An 18934-nucleotide genomic window follows, 5' to 3' on the forward strand; every position below is an offset into this window, starting at 1 on the left:
ACGACGACGACTACCAGGTATTATAAAATACATTCTTTTAACGAATTTCTTATCATTTGAATGATCACACTTGATTTGAGAATGTAGCATGTCTGATTGTTTGTACGACTGATAGAAAATATAATCTGATCGCGTCCATGAACGCATGTACCTGGCGGTCTAACGACTCGCCTTCCACCACGGCCTTCCTTGACGCCATGATGCACACCCTGACATTCTTGAGTATCGCCCCGATATCAGGCCTGGCTACGGCATCCTCCGTGGCTTCGCGGACGGCGTCCCTTCACAGAGGCGCGCGGATGCATACGCCCATAAGAAAAAATATATTATTTTTGTTATATTAGGAAATTTATGATTGTCAATTAATAGTAGAGATAACAATAATAATAAATAGCATAGTGCATGGGATTAATGATCTCTTACTGATAAATATCTCATTTTGTTTTGAAAGGTTATCGAGAAAAATATTATGTCTATATTTTAGGAAGGTGATCTCACATATATGGTGCGATCTAAATTCTTAATTACCTATTATCTGCATGATTAAAATGAATCAACATCTGTCAAAGCAAGCACGAAACAAGATCTCTGTTTACTGGGATTTGGTTTTTTTAATGAGAAGAAGAAAAATCAATGGGAGGGGTGGTGGGAGGTGGGAGGAAATAAAACTGGACAAAAATAAAACCGGAGTATCAGGCTATCAACTGCTTCATTAGTACTAGAGATGCATATATTTAGTTTTGCATTGAGCGTATCAGTCAATGGATTTTGTCTAAATTTATACAATATATTTATAAATAAATTAAAGTATCAGAAGTCAAGTTCATAATGTAACTCTCTTTTGTATGTAACGTTCATGTTAAATTTAGTAACTATTTTACGTGAACTTAAATCACGTTTTACAAACATATCTAGTGCATCTAACTTTTTTGATATAACAATCCGTATTTCAGATTTAGGTGGTACAAATATTTAATAACTCTGTGATCTGAATTCTTCTAAGGGTACAAAACAGTAGATGTGTTGTAAGTTTCATTTTCCTTAACTAACATAATGGCCTAGTTCTTGTCGTCGTAACTAAAATACTGCCCAAGTTTCGTGTTAATTCCGGTACTTACAAGCACTTCCTAGATTCATACTACAGACGGTACGTGATTACGTGATTATTTGTGGTCTAAGATTCAGCCCCAATTTTTCCCTTACCAGCAAGATTGGCTAAGCCAAATGTCCGACTTCTTTTCGATAAAGGATAGTTTTTATTGATTCATAATGTAGCATCAAGGGGATACATGTACAATAAATATACACCCGGCCTTTACATAATTAAGATGTACATAGTCAATACTAACATAAAAAAAAGGTCAGCTGGCAAATAGCAAAGTCATAGAAGACCAAAGCTATGCCTAGAATAAAAAAGAAAAGAAAAAACAAAGTGAACAAAACAGCGGACAAGGAAAAACAATGACCATGGTCACCAACCTGCTCTTTACAACACAGGGACTACAAGAACGGTTCTTCAAAAACAACGCCTTCACAAAAGAAATGGCGCTGAAGCACCGCCGTTGCTGGATCCAACCAATAAAGGCTAGATTGTGGGTTTTCACCCTGAAGATAAAGTCTGAGCTAGTTTCAAGCAATGCCTTCAACAAGGTAGCGGCGAAAAACACTGCCATGCTAGGTATAACCAAGTAGGATAAGACCTAAGGTTTTCACCCTGGAGATCGAGACGACATAGTCGAGAAGCACCACCAAACTGAAATAATCTTGTGTTTCCACTTTCACTTTCCGCTATTTCAGCAGCGTTGCATACGCCATGAAGTTGACAATGAAGGAAGGTTATGGGCACCGCCAAAATCCCTCAGGATGTTCTGGCAGCACCGCATCATCCTCACAAGTGGCAGTCGGTGATAGATCTGTCTGACTACACCACCATGCACTGCCTCTTGCTTGGCCGCCCTTGCTGTATTGTAGGACTACAGTGCACCACCCGCGCGTCCGAGCGGAGAACCGCCTAACGGATATGGAGATGGTTGCCGCCGGTGAACCTCAGATCACGGGATCGTGGCTCCGACATAACCTGATCTTTGACAAGTATGTCGTCGGAGTCACAACACGCACCAGGGAGGTACTCCAGGGCAACACTACTACACGTGTGCACCATATCGAGTCCCCTCCCTCTTCCAGCGCACGGGAATCCCATCGTGTGAGCGCGGCGGACGACCTTCCGCTCCGTCTCGTCGGCACGCGAGCATCCCGCTGACTCTCTGCAAGGGAATCGGCTCCATCTTGCCAGCGAGGCAGCGAGCGGGGCGTTCCGCTGACTCCCGACCACTTCGATTGGGAGAACCGGCTTCCGGATTGCAGTGTCGCCCTTGTTCGCTGGTCCTCACCTAGCCGTGGCCGCTGCTGCAGCCATAGCCGCTGCATGGCGAATTAGGAGTACATACAGCCGCCCTTTTTCTCATACCTTGGTTGATTCCGCGCTGTCACGAATTACCATCGCAATCGCTAATGTTCACTTCTCACGCCGCAATGGAACCATCAGGCCCCTAAATGGAAAAAAAAGATTGAATACCCGGCAACCATATGCAGAACTTGTGCTTACAAGAACATTCGAAGAACAACAAACATACATCATCAACTAATCTGTGCCGGATAAGCTTACAGAATATGTCATCTACTGTCGTTCAGCCGTTGTCGTCTGTGAGCGATTCACAACAGAATAGTTTGGATCGCTTCTTGTCTACAGCGGTTCTGTTAGAACGCAATAGTTCTAAGAAGAGAAACAGCGGATACTTAAAGAACATACAAGGAAAGAAAAGAACACGCTGAACGGTTTCAGCACAAGGCTACCATTTTAGTGGACACTTGTTACAGGAACTGTTTATCGAAATGTCTGTCCATTAGAAAACGGACCCACAGAATAGGTATAATGTTTTCGCTTTATGATGCGAATACAGTTATATGTGTACTGATATACGTCAGCGAATATATGAAATATACAAACAAGATTGGTCTTGGCGCAGATCGGTGGCCACAATTTACGCGCCACCGCGTGCTATAAATCCACTCCGCGTTCACATTCGAAAGAAATTGTGTCAATGACATTTATTTTCTCTTGGCTCGTACCCATCCGAACCCACACATTTTCTAACTTATAAGATGTCCTCTTTTATATGTTTGTTATTGTTATATGCTCCTATCGGGATTCGGGAAGGTCTCCAACCTATCGAAATATTCCACAGGTAAGTAGCCAGTGGAGGAGCCAGCAGGAGCTAGTGAGGTCAAAGGCATCGCGTGGGTCGATCGACCAGGTGCCACCCCAAAAAGAGCAATTCGCCACGAGATGGACAGATCCATTGGGTGCATGTCTCCAGATGCATGGCCGAATAGGAGCGGAGGCCCACCCACCAAATAAAGCAGCAGAAAAAGTATTAGAGTAGAATTTTTACGGCGATGCGATCGACGACGGCGACCTCTACAACTCGGTTGCGTCTTCCGGCAGCTCGGAACCACGAGGGGGCATCTCTACCATCCCACTACACCACAGCATCGGACGGGGGCACCAACGCCATGCCATGCCATGTCGTGGCCTTGCTGCGGCGCACGCCATGTCAGCCAGGGGGAGTGCTGGCTTGTCAATGGCGCAGTGGCCGGACCGCGATGCGTTGTCAGGTACCTGGCGGCCAGCGGTGCGGGGATTCGATGCACACCGAGCTTGCTTGTCACCTTGTCAGCGGGTCGTGCCCGCTCCTTCTCCCGCTGTGCTTTGGCATGCCTTGTTTATATTTTCTTGACGGGTTGGCATTCCTAGTTTGGTACACCCATTTGATCTGTCAAAATGTTTTACACTCAGGAACGGAGGTAGTTGTAAAATAGCAGGTGACACTCCTATAAAAAGAAAGAGGACGTGCCACTTCTCTTCTTCTTGTTTTACAGTTGTTTGTTTTCCTCTTTCGCGCCATGTGTCAATCGGATAGGCCCTTCGCGGGGTTGTGGCTATTATTTAAACACTGGGTCGAGCCGAGCTGGAGTTGAAGCGATCGCAACCTTGGGGAAAAAGGTCACGAAAAAAGATTAAGTTGGTCTCTATGGTCAAGACTCAAGCTGCCGCCTTCTCATGGTCAATTGATTTCTAATAATAATCTTCCAAAAAATATGTTTTTTAAAGTCAAACGCGATCCATGAGAGGTGTCATATGCATATTTCTTCACGTGTAACCACCTCCAAAAATTGCTAACTAAATTCATTCATTTTTTTACCTTCATGGTTAGGAAGTCGTGCTTTAAGATGGCTTGAAATCCGCACTTTGCAAAGTCAGGCCTATCCTAGCCTGGTACATTTAAGTTGGTGTCCATGTTGGAACTGCTTTTCCGTTATGTTATGAGGGAGCAAAACATCTGCATCAAAGGAATTTTTCACGGTATCAAATATGTTCCTGAGAATAGTTCCGGTAAATGTTCTCTAAAAAGTAGAATATTGGTGATAAAAGGGTGTCATGCACGTAGAGTTCGCCCCCAGTCACCACCTTTGAAGGTTTCCAAATTAATTCCTTTTTGCAACACTATCCAAGGAAGAACATTGATCATCAACTTGGGCGAAAGGTATGTATGTTCATTGATGTGCATGACTATTTTTCACTATATATTCCTAGATTGATCCCGCATTAGCGATGCATAGCGTTCATTTGCATGAGAAAACTATGTCCTTATCTTCCGTAACTGTTGGACTTATATTCGAGCAAATCTCATATGCATTTGGAAGTGCTTGTGCCGCAAAGCAGTGAAGTGACGAGACAACTCCATGCATGTGATCATGGAATATTTTTTGTTTCAGGGCAGGACTACCTTTGATATTGACATTGGAACCCTACTAGGGTTTGACCTTGACACTCACTCACAAACGAATTTATGTTTTGCTTCTCTCCAAGCAGCAATGAACAACCATTCATTTTTTTTGTCCCTCTCTAGGGTCAGCATAACCTCATCTACAAAAAAATCAGCATATCTTGTGTAAGATCTCTCGGTTCCTCAGCTCAGAAAAAAAAAAGAAAAACTCTAAACTTTCATAAGGCCATGTTTACATTATCGTTTTTCTTTTAAATAGCCCTAGAAAAATACACATCTCTCCCCGTCGTTTAGTTTCCGACCAAAAATTGTTGATGGCTGGTAAGATACACTTCTAAGTTAAATAGCTTTATATTAGATTACACTGATGCCAAGTGCCGCCTGAGATTTTAGGACGACGAGGAGTAGATAGTATGGGGCTGAGAGCCACGCTTCTATCTCACTTCTATGTTTCTACCTTCATTTCCAACCTTACATTGCAAAAGGGGGGAAAGATGATGTGAGATTGGCTTGAGATAGACACGTGCAAGAACTACAACTGTTGGTCTGATCCCTGCAGGCAAATCAAGGTGTTCACATGACACGTGTGAAATTTCCGATGACATGGTTGCCACCGTTCAACATGGCACTATCTCTAGGAAAATAAGACGACTTGTTGCTGACAAGAAATACCAAATACGGACAATTATTACCCGATAAGGGAAAACCAGGAGACTTGTCCAGTGTATACACAAAAGCAACATCACCTTTTGCAGCAGAAGTGAACTTGGAGGTTGACCAACAATATGCACTGGTGATATATACATGCATGATATGGATTATACAACACTAAACACTTGTTGTGCAGGGTCGACCCATGACCTGATGACGGCCATGGTAGGCTTAAAGACCAAAAACATCATTTCCCAAACAAAGTATACATATATTCTAAGAGCATTTACTTGTTTTGTCAAGTACTATCGTTTTGGCGCATTCGTACATTGGAGGAATGTCACACTGATTTTTTTTCAACCAACAAAGTTGAATGTGTGTTCACTAAGAAAAGAAGGTGATACAATGTCAAAAAACACATGACCCATACAACATCATAGAAGCACTTACTAAACAACAAAAGTATCATCAACCCCAAAGTCGGCGATCGAGTAGTACAAAGATGAGAGAACCTAACCTAGACTAGAACAAAGCATACAAGCATGGGAACAAAAACCATCCACTTCAAAACGTAAATACAACCGCAAACAACATGATCCAAAATCGACTACCATAATGACGGTGACAACTGTAGCATAAACTCGGAGCCTTGAGAAAAACATTTGCACTAGTATAGGCAAACATAACCAAGCGTTGAGGCCATCTACTCAACATCACTGGACCAGCCTCAAACAGGCCATAGAAGAGGGGGGGTCATGGAGTGGACAAACACAAACCGGGGGAAGCATAAGGGTGCATGAGAGCACCAAGGATGAAACCAACCATGTCCTAGAAGTCGAAGACGAATCCGTGACCAACGCCTGAGCATCAACATAGGTCACGAAGAAGCCACGCACTGGCGGTGCTCTAGCCAGGGGATGGGCGGAAGAATGCACCGACGAAACCAGTGGCACCAACACTAGTAGGAAACCCTTATAAATGCAGACAACTTGTGGCGCCAGCTTTGAAAAGGACGTCACTGATATTTTGGCGAAATACCAATGGTATGGTGAAATGCAGGTGTGTCTATGCGATATACTCCATCTGTTCTAGAATATAATGTGTGTTGGTTTCCGTGCAAGTCAACCATTTGAATGTCTGACCGAGATTGTAGAACAACATAGCAACATCTGCAATACCTAATGATAGATAAAATATGAAGCTACTTTGCATGATGCATCAAACGATATAAATTTTGTATTGTGGGTATTTATATATTTTTTCAAGAACTCGGCCAAACATGCACTTGTTTCAGCTTTGAAAAAACAAATACACCTTATAAAGGAACAAAGGGAGTATGTAGTAGTGGCGTCGTTTGTCTCGCCGATGCCCCTGGGTTTAATTTTTGCAAAATAGTGCAGGTGATCCCTGTTTTCACGACACCGTACCACTGAATTTCCGCACTGATCATGTCCGACTTAACCACGATACTGGGTTCTATCATGTTGAACTGGGTTGCTTGCTATGTTAATTGCCGACTTGTTGTCGCACCATACATTCATACAACTGGTCTTCAATATCTTCAACTCTTCTAATAGATTTCTTGTCCATAACAACTCACTCAATCCTTGAGATATGAATCTGTATTCAACATCTGCGGTTGATTTGGAAACAACAGGTTGTTTCTTGCTTCTCCAAGACACTAAATTTCCTCCTACGAAAACACAATGGCATGAAGTTGATCTCCTATCATCCAGGCAGCTAGCCCAATCAGCATTACAATAACCATCCACAACAAGATGTCCATGACTTTTGTATATCAGTCCCTTCCTAGGAGAACCCTTCAAGTATCTCAGGATTCTATATACTACCTCTAGATGTCCACTTCTAGGCTCATGCATATATCTTCTCACAACACTTACTACAAATGCAATGTCTGGTCGTGTATGACACAAGTACAACAATCTTCCCACCAATCGCTGATATCTTTCTTTATCCACCAGATCACCTGATCGAGCAGTCACCTTAGGATTTTGATCAATTGGGGTTGAAGCAGCTCGACAACCCAACATGCCAACATTACAGAGGAGATCTAGGGTATACTTTCTTTGATAAAGAGTTATTCCTTTTCCAGACCTTGCCACTTCTATACCAAGGAAGTACTTGAGTCGATCAAGACCTTTAACTTTGAATGACTTACTCAGACACTCATTTAACCTTGCTATCTCTACGTCATCATCGCTAGTGATAATGATATCATCAACATAAACTGCAAGGATGGTCATTTTTTCTTTAAAGTGTTTGTAAAACAATGTATGGTCATAGTTGCATTGTCCATACCCCATGTCACACACATCCCGTCTAAACTTGTCAAACCAAGCTCTTGGAGACTGTTTCAGCCCATAAAGAGCTTTCTTTAGCCTGCATACCTTGCCAACAGTCTGAGAAGTCGAGAACCCAGGTAGAATATCCATGTATACCTCCTCCTTCAAGTCCCCATTGTCGGTGTCAAAACCGGCGGATCCCGGGTAGGGGGTCCCGAACTGTGCATCTAAGGTTGATGGTAACAGGAGGCAAGGGACATGATGTTTTACCCAGGTTTGGGCCCTCTCTATGGAGGTAATACCCTACGTCCTGCTTGACTGATATTGATGAGTATGAGTATTACAAGAGTTGATCTACCTCGAGATCGTAATGGCTAAACCATAGAGGTCTAGCTTGTATGGCTATGATAATGAATTCTCCCCCTCTCCGGACTAAGTCCTCCAGTTTATATAAGCACCGGGAGGATCTAGGGTTACTCAAGGTCGGTTACAAAGAAAGGAATCTACATATCCGGTCGCCAAGCTTGCCTTCCACGCCAAGGAGAGTCCCATCCGGACACGGGTGCAGTCTTTGTTCTTCGTATCTTCACAGCCCATCAGTCTGGCCCATGGCTAACAGGCCGGACGCCCAAGGACCCCTTAGTCCAGGACTCCCTCAGTAGCCCCTGAACCTGGCTTCAATGACAAGGTATCCGATGCATAGATCTGTCTTCGGCATTGCAAGACGGGTTCCTCCTTCCGAACTCCAAAACAGTCTTCAGACGAAACAAATGTGTCCAAATCTGCAACACACAACCGTAGAGAGTATAGTATTTTACGAATCCAATCTGCTGACAACTTTAGTAACATGACATCACGCTTCCCGGTCATTATTTCAAATTGTTTCCCATCCCGCTGTTCCATGTTTCGGGGCGTGGTTTTTATTGGCACGTCTTATTGAAGCGGAGATCGTGTCCCCTTATTACGGGATTTTTATTAATACGAGCGTGGGTAACCCAACCGTCCTGCGGGAAAGATTCCTTATGAATAGGCAGGTTCTTAGGCTTAGGAGGAGGCATTCAATATCCGTTGCCTTTATAAAGGAACTAAGGGCCGTATTTTTATGCCAAACCTCTCCTCAGCCTTCCCAACCTCGAGTTCTAGCACGCAAGGTTCGACTTCATTGCTTCAAGCCTCCCCATCATGTCCGGACCCAGCTCTCAAGGCCGATGGGTGGCTTCCTCGGTTAGATAGGAGGATATCGCAAAGCTTCGGGAGGCCAGATATTTGACCGCGGAGGTCCACCACAGGCTTCCTGCTCAAGGACAGGTTATTCCGACCCCCAGATCTGGTGAGAGGGTCGTATTCATCTCCCACTTCCTCTGAGGGATAGGGTTCGCTCTTCACCCCTTCGTCCGGGGACTAATGTTTTATTACGGACTAGATTTTCATGATCTAGCCCCGGATTCTATCCTCCACGTCTTGGCGTTTATCATTACGTGCGAGGCCTTCCTCTGAATCCCCCCACACTTCGGCTTATGGCTCAAGACCTTCAGTGCGAAGCCGAAGGTGGTTGACGGGGAACAGGTGGAGTGCGGTGGTGCTGTAGTGAGCAAGCTTACCAACACTCTTTGGCCAAAAGGCTCTTTCACCGAAGCCTCCCACCAATGGCAGCGAGAATGGTTTTATGTCACAGAACCCCGTAGCACCAAGTGGGCAGCTATTCCTGCGTTTCGTTCCGGCCCTCCGCTACAACTTGCATCATGGATTAACAAGGGGCTGGACTAGGGATCAGTTGATGAAGTGCAGACTTTACAGAGCCGCATCTGAACCCTCCTTGAGAGAGACATCGATCTTGTCAACGTGATTCAAGTGATGCTATTTCGCTGAATCCTGCCCTGCCAGCGCAGGTCTCGCCACATGTGGGAGCTCAATCCGGAATGACCATGAACCCTCCAACACTTCTTCGGCACCACTCACGAAGGGATGTGGAAGTAGGTTTTTGGGAAGTGAAAACATTGGCCGGACACTACCGAGGACGTTGGCCTTAACTGCAACCGTCCGGATACCCCGGTAAGCACTTGTCTTCCAAACACTCTGTAACTACGCATACCGTAATATGGTGCTGAGGAGGTTATCTTCCTCCAGGGATGGATAAGGAAGTCAGAACTAATTATGTGTTCGGCCCCTCTGCCCGAAGGCCCAGCGAATCCTATTTTAACAAGGATGCTAGCCATGGCACCGTACCAGATGCATGTGAAGGAGGGAGAGGTGGAGAGTGGAAAGACGAAAAATGACCCCTATTCCAAGGGTACATCAGACATTGTGTCCGGAGGAATCAAAATTCCCTCATCCGAAGACAAGAGTGAAGGGGGGGCACTATGTTCTCCCCTCATGGGAAGAAAAGGGCCGCCTCCAAAGATTGGGAGGAACATGCTCCTAAGCGAGGCAAGATGCCTCTGTTGGGTGGCTTGGGCTTGCAGGACGCCGAAGTGCAGTCTCATGACGAGGACAAGCCTCAGGCCAAATCGTAAGTGAACAAGGATGTTTTAAACATGTCCCATTCTTTTCTTATGATGCATGGCATATATATTTTTTGTAGTTCGGCACGCAGTCTTCTTCAACGATCCTCTTCCTCGGGGGAGCTTCTCCCCAAAATGATGGAAAGCGAGACGCCTCCACTGGCCTCTTCGCCCAATAAGGCGGACGACTTTGAGGTGTCGTCACGGAGGGTCTCCCCCGACCAACAAGTGGTGCAAGGGAGGATGAAGACATTACCCGAAGGTAACACCTCGGTGGCCCAATGTTCGAGGACCGACAACGAAGGCCTTGAACAGTCGGGTCTGCAGCCGGATATGAATGAACGGATCCCTTCTAAGGGAGGCCGTACTCCTATGGCAGCCTTCAAAGACCCAGAGGCGCCGGATATGTTGACGAACATGCTACGACGTGCGTCCGTCTTAGAGGAACATCATACCTTGATGGGCATGGTGGTCGAAAAGAGCATGTCCGCGAAAAGCGGATTGAATGAGGCCTTCGTGGCCCTGCTAAGAGGCTTCGAGGTTTGTGATGTAATGTTTTCAACTATATTTTATTTGCAAAGATGCACCTGTGTATAGGTACTAGCCCCTGAGAATCGGGGTTGGCTTCCCATGGGAGGCGAACGGAGGATCAAGAAGAAATATTCAAGGACTAATCTGATTAATTTGAACACAGGCTGCCTCCCCCCTGGCTACTTCCTAGACTACGGATATTACCGAGCTGCAGCGGAAGCTTGACATGGCCGGGGATGATATTGCGCTAATCAATAGGCTTCTTGATGAGGCGCAAGGTATGTATTCGGGGCAGTCCCTTTACGTACATTTTTGTGATATAAGCATGACGCTGAAAGTTATATGCATGACTGCAGATGGTGCCGCCGCCGTTGAAATACTTCGGGTAGAGCTGGCCCGGGCCAAGGAGCAGGCCCAGTTTAGTGATGTAGCTGCCGAAAAGGCATCGGCTGAGTTAAAAGCCGAACAGGCTGCTCGGCGCCCAGACGAGGAGAAGATATCCAAGATGGCGCTCGAAGTGAAAAAAGCTGTGAATCGCTGTGAACTTCTTGAGAAGGAAAATGAAGCCAAAACGGCTGAGCTTGACAAGGCCTTACGAGAGGCAAGAGAAGCACGGTATGAATCCAGAGTAGCCCGTGAGGAGATCCGACAAGATGGAGAGATTGCGGCTGGTAAGCCCTTTTTATTACAAACTAAGTTCGGTGATCCGAATTATGCTCAGCTTAACCAAGTATGGAGTTCACTAGACGTGTTTTTGGACCTTTCGAAGAGTTCATCCGATGCGGCGCAGTTTTACCAAGCGCAAGAGGGGTATGCAACGGAGAAGCTTTTCTGGTCATAGTTCGGCGTATTGAAACGCCCTCTGCTGCTAAATGAACATATGTCCCAATGGACCGAGCTTCACAAGATGTCCGGTGCTGCCATGAAGAACGTCATACTTCAGCTGTGGCCGACTGAGCCGATTTTGAATAGCTATTTTGGCTTGGTGCGGCGGCTTGCTGATGCGGTGCCATGTATCGACGCCGTGAAGCGGTCGTCGTGCATTGAAGGTGCACGGATGGCCTTTTCCCGAGTCAAAACATATTGGGGAAGATGAAGACCATCGATGTTGCAACGCAGGGTCCACCCAAGGGCAAGGACCATCACGCACCGGAGTATTACTTTGAGGACGTCATGGAGGCTGCCCGTTTGATAGAGGGTCAATGTTCGAAAAGCATAATATTTGAGTGAATTTTTACGAAAAAGACAATTGTTATAATCAGTCTATATTTTTGATTTTGCCTAAAGGCTTTTGATCCTCCTGTGCGGCTGTTTGTATATGATCTGAAAGTTTTCCAGTCGTCGGCTTCAGCCCCCTCGTAAGAAGTACAGGGATGTTCAAAAAAGCATCTGATCACTCTTGACCCAACGTCTTGGTCCGTGAAGGAGGTGTCAATGCGGCGAACCAGGCAACTAGACTATAGGGCGTTAACACTTTCACTTAGCCATAGGAGTTTTATGGCGGGTCTACGACATAGCCCCTGGTATGTATGCGGCTTATTCATACGATGCGTTTACATATTTGACCGGAAAGAGGTCTTTCGTGTGATACGGAGGAATTGCTAAAGATTCCAATAAGTCATCAAGTGGTTGACCGGCTCTCGCCGCATCATGACAGCCAGTTTTCGGCTTTCTCTACTGAGGTGCTTAACCAGGTGAACCGGAAGCACAATCGCAGTAGTTCTCCCTTTACTACCCTAGCCGATAGAGCGGAACGCAGGATAGCAAGCAAAGGAGTCGGGCAACCCAACTATTGACCCAAGACATGATTCGGAGCTGATGCATATAAGGCCAAACTCGCGACGCCGAACTGCGCTATAGAGCTGTTTGGACTTGTCGGCAACTCGCTTGTTCCCATACCGAGCCCCTAGCAAGTTATGCCGAGGTGTATGTTTGAAACAACCGTAGGGGCAAAACTCGGTCCTTTAGAAAAGAATGGATTATTTTTACTAGGATCTTGAGAGATGTGCCAATCATGTATATAGATAACAAAGCCGCAACCCCGGCTATTTAATATGCCAGGGGTCGAAGGCGGAGGAAAAAGGCATTTCACAGGCTCGAAATAGAGAGTGCGGTCTACAAAAAGTAATTTTGGACCTCCTGTCGCACGTCTGCGCCGTCTGTCCTCGGGGAAGGGACTCCTCGACGGGAATAGCCCCTTAGGTGGATCCGAACTCCGATGGAGTCAGTTTATAGATTTGTCCTTTGCGTCACCTGTTTTTAAGAGAAAACAAAGAAAAAGGAAAGTAGATAAAAAATGTTACTGGAATGTTTGCAGGCTTATCCGTATTGTGCTTCCGCCAATGCCCATGGTATCTTGAGTGCGTAGTGATGTATGCGCGGTACAAATTTTGCGGGTATATGAAGTGGGCGGCGGAAGCTGAACTGCTATTTCTGCTCCGTGATTGATCGATCGGGGGGAAATTGCTTCTGACCCCCGGTATTTGCTTGGTGAACCCTTCCGTCGTCCCTATCGCCTAGTGGCCCCCTCCCCTTGTGTTCGGCGTTGAGCTTGCCGGCCTACTTGAAGACCCAAGAGTTTCTGTTGGTATGATTAGCTGGTTTATTGGGGTGTCTGTGAATTTGTCAGGGTTGGTCCAATATCCTGTCTAGGTTGGATGGTCCGTCTTGGTTCGCCTTGAATGGCTTTTTCCGTTGACTGGGTTTGAGATTGCTGAATCCGGCGTTGACCGCCGTGTCGCGTGATCTGTCATTATCATTGTGACTGTTGTGTTTGCTTCGTCGTGGCTTGCCATTGCCGTCTCGGATTTCAGAGGTGCCCGAGTCGCTGGCGTTGTTGCTTCTACAAGCGAGCCAGCTGTGTTCTCCTGCGCAAAAGCGAGTCATTAGAGCGGTAAGGGCTGTCATGGATTTAGGTCCTTCTTGACCGAGGTGGCGTGCAAGCCACTCATCCCGGTGAAGGAAATATGCCCTAGAGGAAATAATGAAGTTATTATTTATTTCCTTATATCATGATAAAAGTTTATTATTCATGCTAGAATTGTATTAACCGGAAACATAATACATGTGTGAATACATAGACAAACAGAGTGTCACTAGTATGCCTCTACTTGACTAGCTCGTTAATCAAAGATGGCTATGTTTCCTAACCATGGACAAAGAGTTGTCATTTGATTAACGGGATCACATCATTAGTTGAATGATCTGATTGACATGACCCATTCCATTAGCTTAGCACCCGATCGTTTAGTATGTTGCTATTGCTTTCTTCATGACTTATACATGTTCCTATGACTATGAGATTATGCAACTCCCGTTTGCCGGAGGAACACTTTGTGTGCTACCAAACGTCACAACGTAACTAGGTGATTATAAAGGAGCTCTACAGGTGTCTCCAAAGGTACATGTTGGGTTGGCGTATTTCGAGATTAGGGTTTGTCACTCCGATTGTCGGAGAGGTATCTCTGGGCCCTCTCGGTAATGCACATCACTGAAGCCTTGCATGCATTGCAACTAATGAGTTAGTTGCGGGATGATGTATTACGGAACGAGTAAAGAGACTTGCCGGTAACGAGATTGAACTAGGTATTGGATACCGACGATCGAATCTCGGGCAAGTAACATACCGATGACAAAGGGAACAACGTATGTTGTTATGCGGTCTGACCGATAAAAGATCTTCGTAGAATATGTAGGAGCCAATATGAGCATCCAGGTTCCGCTATTGGTTATTGATCGAAGACGTGTCTCGGTCATGTCTACATTGTTCTCGAACCCGTAGGGTCCGCACGCTTAAGGTTACGATGACAGTTATATTATGAGTTTATGCATTTTGATGTACCGAAGTTTGTTCGGAGTCCCTGATGTGATCACGGACATGACGAGGAGTCTCGAAATGGTCGAGACATAAAGATTGATATATTGGAAGCCTATATTTGGATATCGGAAGCGTTCCGGGTGAAATCGGGATTTTACCGGATTACCGGGAGGTTACCGGAACCCCCCGGGAGGTATATGGGCCTTAGTGGGCCTTAGTGGAAGAGAGGAGAGGTGGCCAGAGATGGGCCGCGCGCCCCTCCCCCCTTTGGTCCGAATAGGACAAGGAGAGGGGGCCGGCCCCCCTTCCTCCTCTCTCTCCTCTTTTCCCCCCTCCGCGAATCCTATTCCAACTAGGAAAGGGGGGGAGTCCTACTCCCGGAAGGAGTAGGACTCCTCCTGGCGCGCCACCCCTTGGCCGGCCAGCCCCCCCTTTGAGCCTTTATATACGGAGGCACGGGGCACCCCTAGAGACACAAGTTGATCCACGTGATCATATTCTTAGCCGTGTGCGGTGCCCCCTTCCACCATAGTCCTCGATAATATTGTAGCGGTGCTTAGGAGAAGCCCTGCGACGGTAGTACATCAGGATCATCACCACGCCGTCGTACTGACGGAACTCTTCCCCGACACTTTGTTGGATCGGAGTCCGGGGATCGTCATCGAGCTGAATGTGTGCTAGAACTCGGAGGTGCCATAGTTTCGGTGCTTGATCGGTCGGGCCGTGGAGACGTACGACTACATCAACCAAGTTAACGCTTCCGTTGTCGATCTACAAGGGTACGTAGATCACACTCTCCCCCTATCGTTGCTATGCATCACCATGATCCTGCGTGTGCGTAGGAAATTTTTTGAAATTACTACGAAACCCAACAGTGGCATCCGAGCCTAGGTTTTATGTGTTGATGTTATATGCACGAGTAGAACACAAGTGAGTTGTGGGCGATATAAGTCATACTGCTTACCAGCATGTCATACTTTGGTTCGGCGGTATTGTTGGACGAAGCGGCCCGGACCGACATTACGCGTACGCTTACGCGAGACCGGTTCTCCCGACGTGCTTTGCACAAAGGTGGCTAGCGGGTGACAGTTTCTCCAACTTTAGTTGAACCGAGTGTGGCTACGCCCGGTCCTTGCGAAGGTTAAAACAGCACCAACTTGACAAACTATCGTTGTGGTTTTGATGCGTAGGTAAGATTGGTTCTTGCTTAAGCCCGTAGCAGCCACGTAAAACTTGCAACAACAAAGTAGAGGACGTCTAACTTGTTTTTGCAGGGCATGTTCTGATGTGATATGGTCAAGACATGATGCTAAATTTTATTGTATGAGATGATCATGTTTTGTAACCGAGTTATCGGCAACTGGCAGGAGCCATATGGTTGTCACTTTATTGTATGCAATGCAATCGCGCTATAATGCTTTACTTTATCACTAAGCGGTAGCGATAGTCGTGGAAGCATGAGATTGGTGAGACGACAATGATGCTACGATGGAGATCAAGGTGTCGCGCCGGTGACGATGGTGATCACGACGGTGCTTCGAGGATGGAGATCACAAGCACAAGATGATGATGGACATATCATATCACTTATATTGATTGCATGTGATGTTTATCTTTTATGCATCTTATCTTGCTTTGATTGACGGTAGCATTATAAGATGATCTCTCACTAATTATCAAGAAGTGTTCTCCCTGAGTATGCACCGTTGCGAAAGTTCTTCGTGCTGAGACACCACGTGATGATCGGGTGTGATAGGCTCTACGTTCAAATACAACGGGTGCAAAACAGTTGCACACGTAGAATACTCAGGTTATACTTGATGAGCCAAGCATATACAGATATGGCCCCTGAACACGGAGATCGAAAGGTCGAGCGTGAATCATATAGTAGATATGATCAACATAGTGATGTTCACCAATGAAACTACTCCATCTCACGTGATGATCGGACATGGTTTAGTTGACTTGGATCACATAATCACTTAGAGGATTAGAGGGATGTCTATCTAAGTGGGAGTTCTTTAAGTAATATGATTAATTGAACCTAAATTTATCATGAACTTAGTACCTGATAGTATCTTGCTTATGTATGTTTGATTGTAGATAGATGGCCCGTGCTGTTGTTCCGTTGAATTTTAATACGTTCCTTGAGAAAGCAAAGTTGAAAGATGATGGTAGCAATTACACGGACTGGGTCCGTAACTTGAGGATTATCCTCATTGTTGCACAGAAGAATTATGTCCTGGAAGCACCGCTGGGTGCCAGGCCTGCTGCTGGAGCAACACCAGATGTTATGAACATCTGGCAGAGCAAAGCTGATGACTACTCGATAGTTCAATGTGCCATGCTTTACAGCTTAGAACCGGGACTTCAACGACGTTTTGAACGTCATGGGGCATATGAGATGTTCTAGGAGTTGAAGTTAATATTTCAAGCAAATGCCCGGATTGAGAGATATGAAGTCTCCAATAAGTTCTATAGCTACAAGATGGAGGAGAATAGTTCTGTCAGTGAGCATATACTCAAGATGTCTGGGTATTGTAATCACTTGATTCAACTTGGAGTTAATCTTCCGGATGATAGCGTCATTGACAGAATTCTCCAATCACTTCCACCAAGCTACAAGAGCTTCATGATGAACTATAATATGCAAGGGATGAATAAGACTATTCCCGAGCTCTTCGCAATGCTGAAAGCTGCGGAGGTAGAAATCAAGAAGGAGCATCAAGTGTTGATGGTCAACAAGACCACTAGTTTCAAGAAAAAGGGCAAAGGGAAGAAGAAGGGGAACTTCAAGAAGAACAGCAAGCAAGTTGCTGCTCAAGAGAAGAAACCCAAGTCTGGACCTAAGCCTGAAACTGAGTGCTTCTACTGCAAGCAGACTGGTCACTGGAAGCGGAACTGCCCCAAGTATTTGGCGGATAAGAAGGATGGCAAGGTGAACAAAGGTATATGTGATATACATGTTATTGATGTGTACCTTACTAATGCTCACAGTAGCACCTGGGTATTTGATATTGGTTCTGTTGCTAATATTTGCAACTCGAAACAGGGACTACGGATTAAGCGAAGATTGGCTAAGGACGAGGTGACGATGCGCGTGGCAAAACGGTTCCAAAGTTGATGTGATCACAGTCGGCGCGCTACCTCTACATCTACCTTCGGGATTAATATTAGACCTAAATAATTGTTATTTGGTGCCAGCGTTAAGCATGAACATTATATCTGGATCTTGTTTCATGCGAGACGGTTATTCATTTAAATCAGAGAATAATGGTTGTTCTATTTATATGAGTAATATCTTTTATGGTCATGCACCCTTGAAGAATGGTCTATTCTTATTGAAACTCGATAGTAGTGACACACATATTCATAATGTTGAAGCCAAAAGATGCAGAGTTGATAATGATAGTGCAACTTATTTGTGGCACTGCCGTTTAGGTCATATCGGTGTAAAGTGCATGAAGAAACTCCATACTGATGGACTTTTGGAACCACTTGATTATGAATCACTTGGTACTTGCGAACCGTGCCTCATGGGCAAGATGACTAAAACGCCGTTCTCCGGTACTATGGAGAGAGCAACAGATTTGTTGGAAATCATACATACAGATGTATGTGGTCCGATGAATATTGAGGCTCGTGGCGGGTATCGTTATTTTCTCACCTTCGCAGATGATTTAAGCAGATATGGGTATATCTACTTAATGAAACATAAGTCTGAAACGTTTGACAAGTTCAAAGAATTTCAGAGTGAAGTTGAAAATCATCGTAACAAGAAAATAAAGTTTCTACGATCTGATCGTGGAGGAGAATATTTGAGTTACGAGTTTGGTGTACATTTGAAACAATGCGGAATAGTTTTGCAACTCACGCCACCCGGAACACCACAGCGTAATGGTGTGTCCGAACGTCGTAATCGTACTTTACTAGATATGGTGCGATCTATGATGTCTCTTACTGATTTACCGCTATCGTTTTGGGGTTATGCTTTGGAGACGGCCGCATTCACGTTAAATAGGGCACCATCAAAATCCGTTGAGACGACGCCTTATGAACTATGGTTTGGCAAGAAACCAAAGTTGTCGTTTCTGAAAGTTTGGGGCTGCGATGCTTATGTGAAAAAAGCTTCAACCTGATAAGCTCGAACCCCAATCGGAGAAATGTGTCTTCATAGGATATCCTAAGGACACTATTGGATACACCATCTATCACAGATCCGAAGGCAAGACTTTTGTTGCTAAGTTCGGAAACTTTCTGGAGAAGGAGTTTCTCTCGAAAGAA

Source organism: Triticum urartu, chromosome 7 (assembly GCF_003073215.2).
Source record: "Triticum urartu cultivar G1812 chromosome 7, Tu2.1, whole genome shotgun sequence".
Classification (NCBI taxonomy): Eukaryota; Viridiplantae; Streptophyta; class Magnoliopsida; order Poales; family Poaceae; genus Triticum; species Triticum urartu.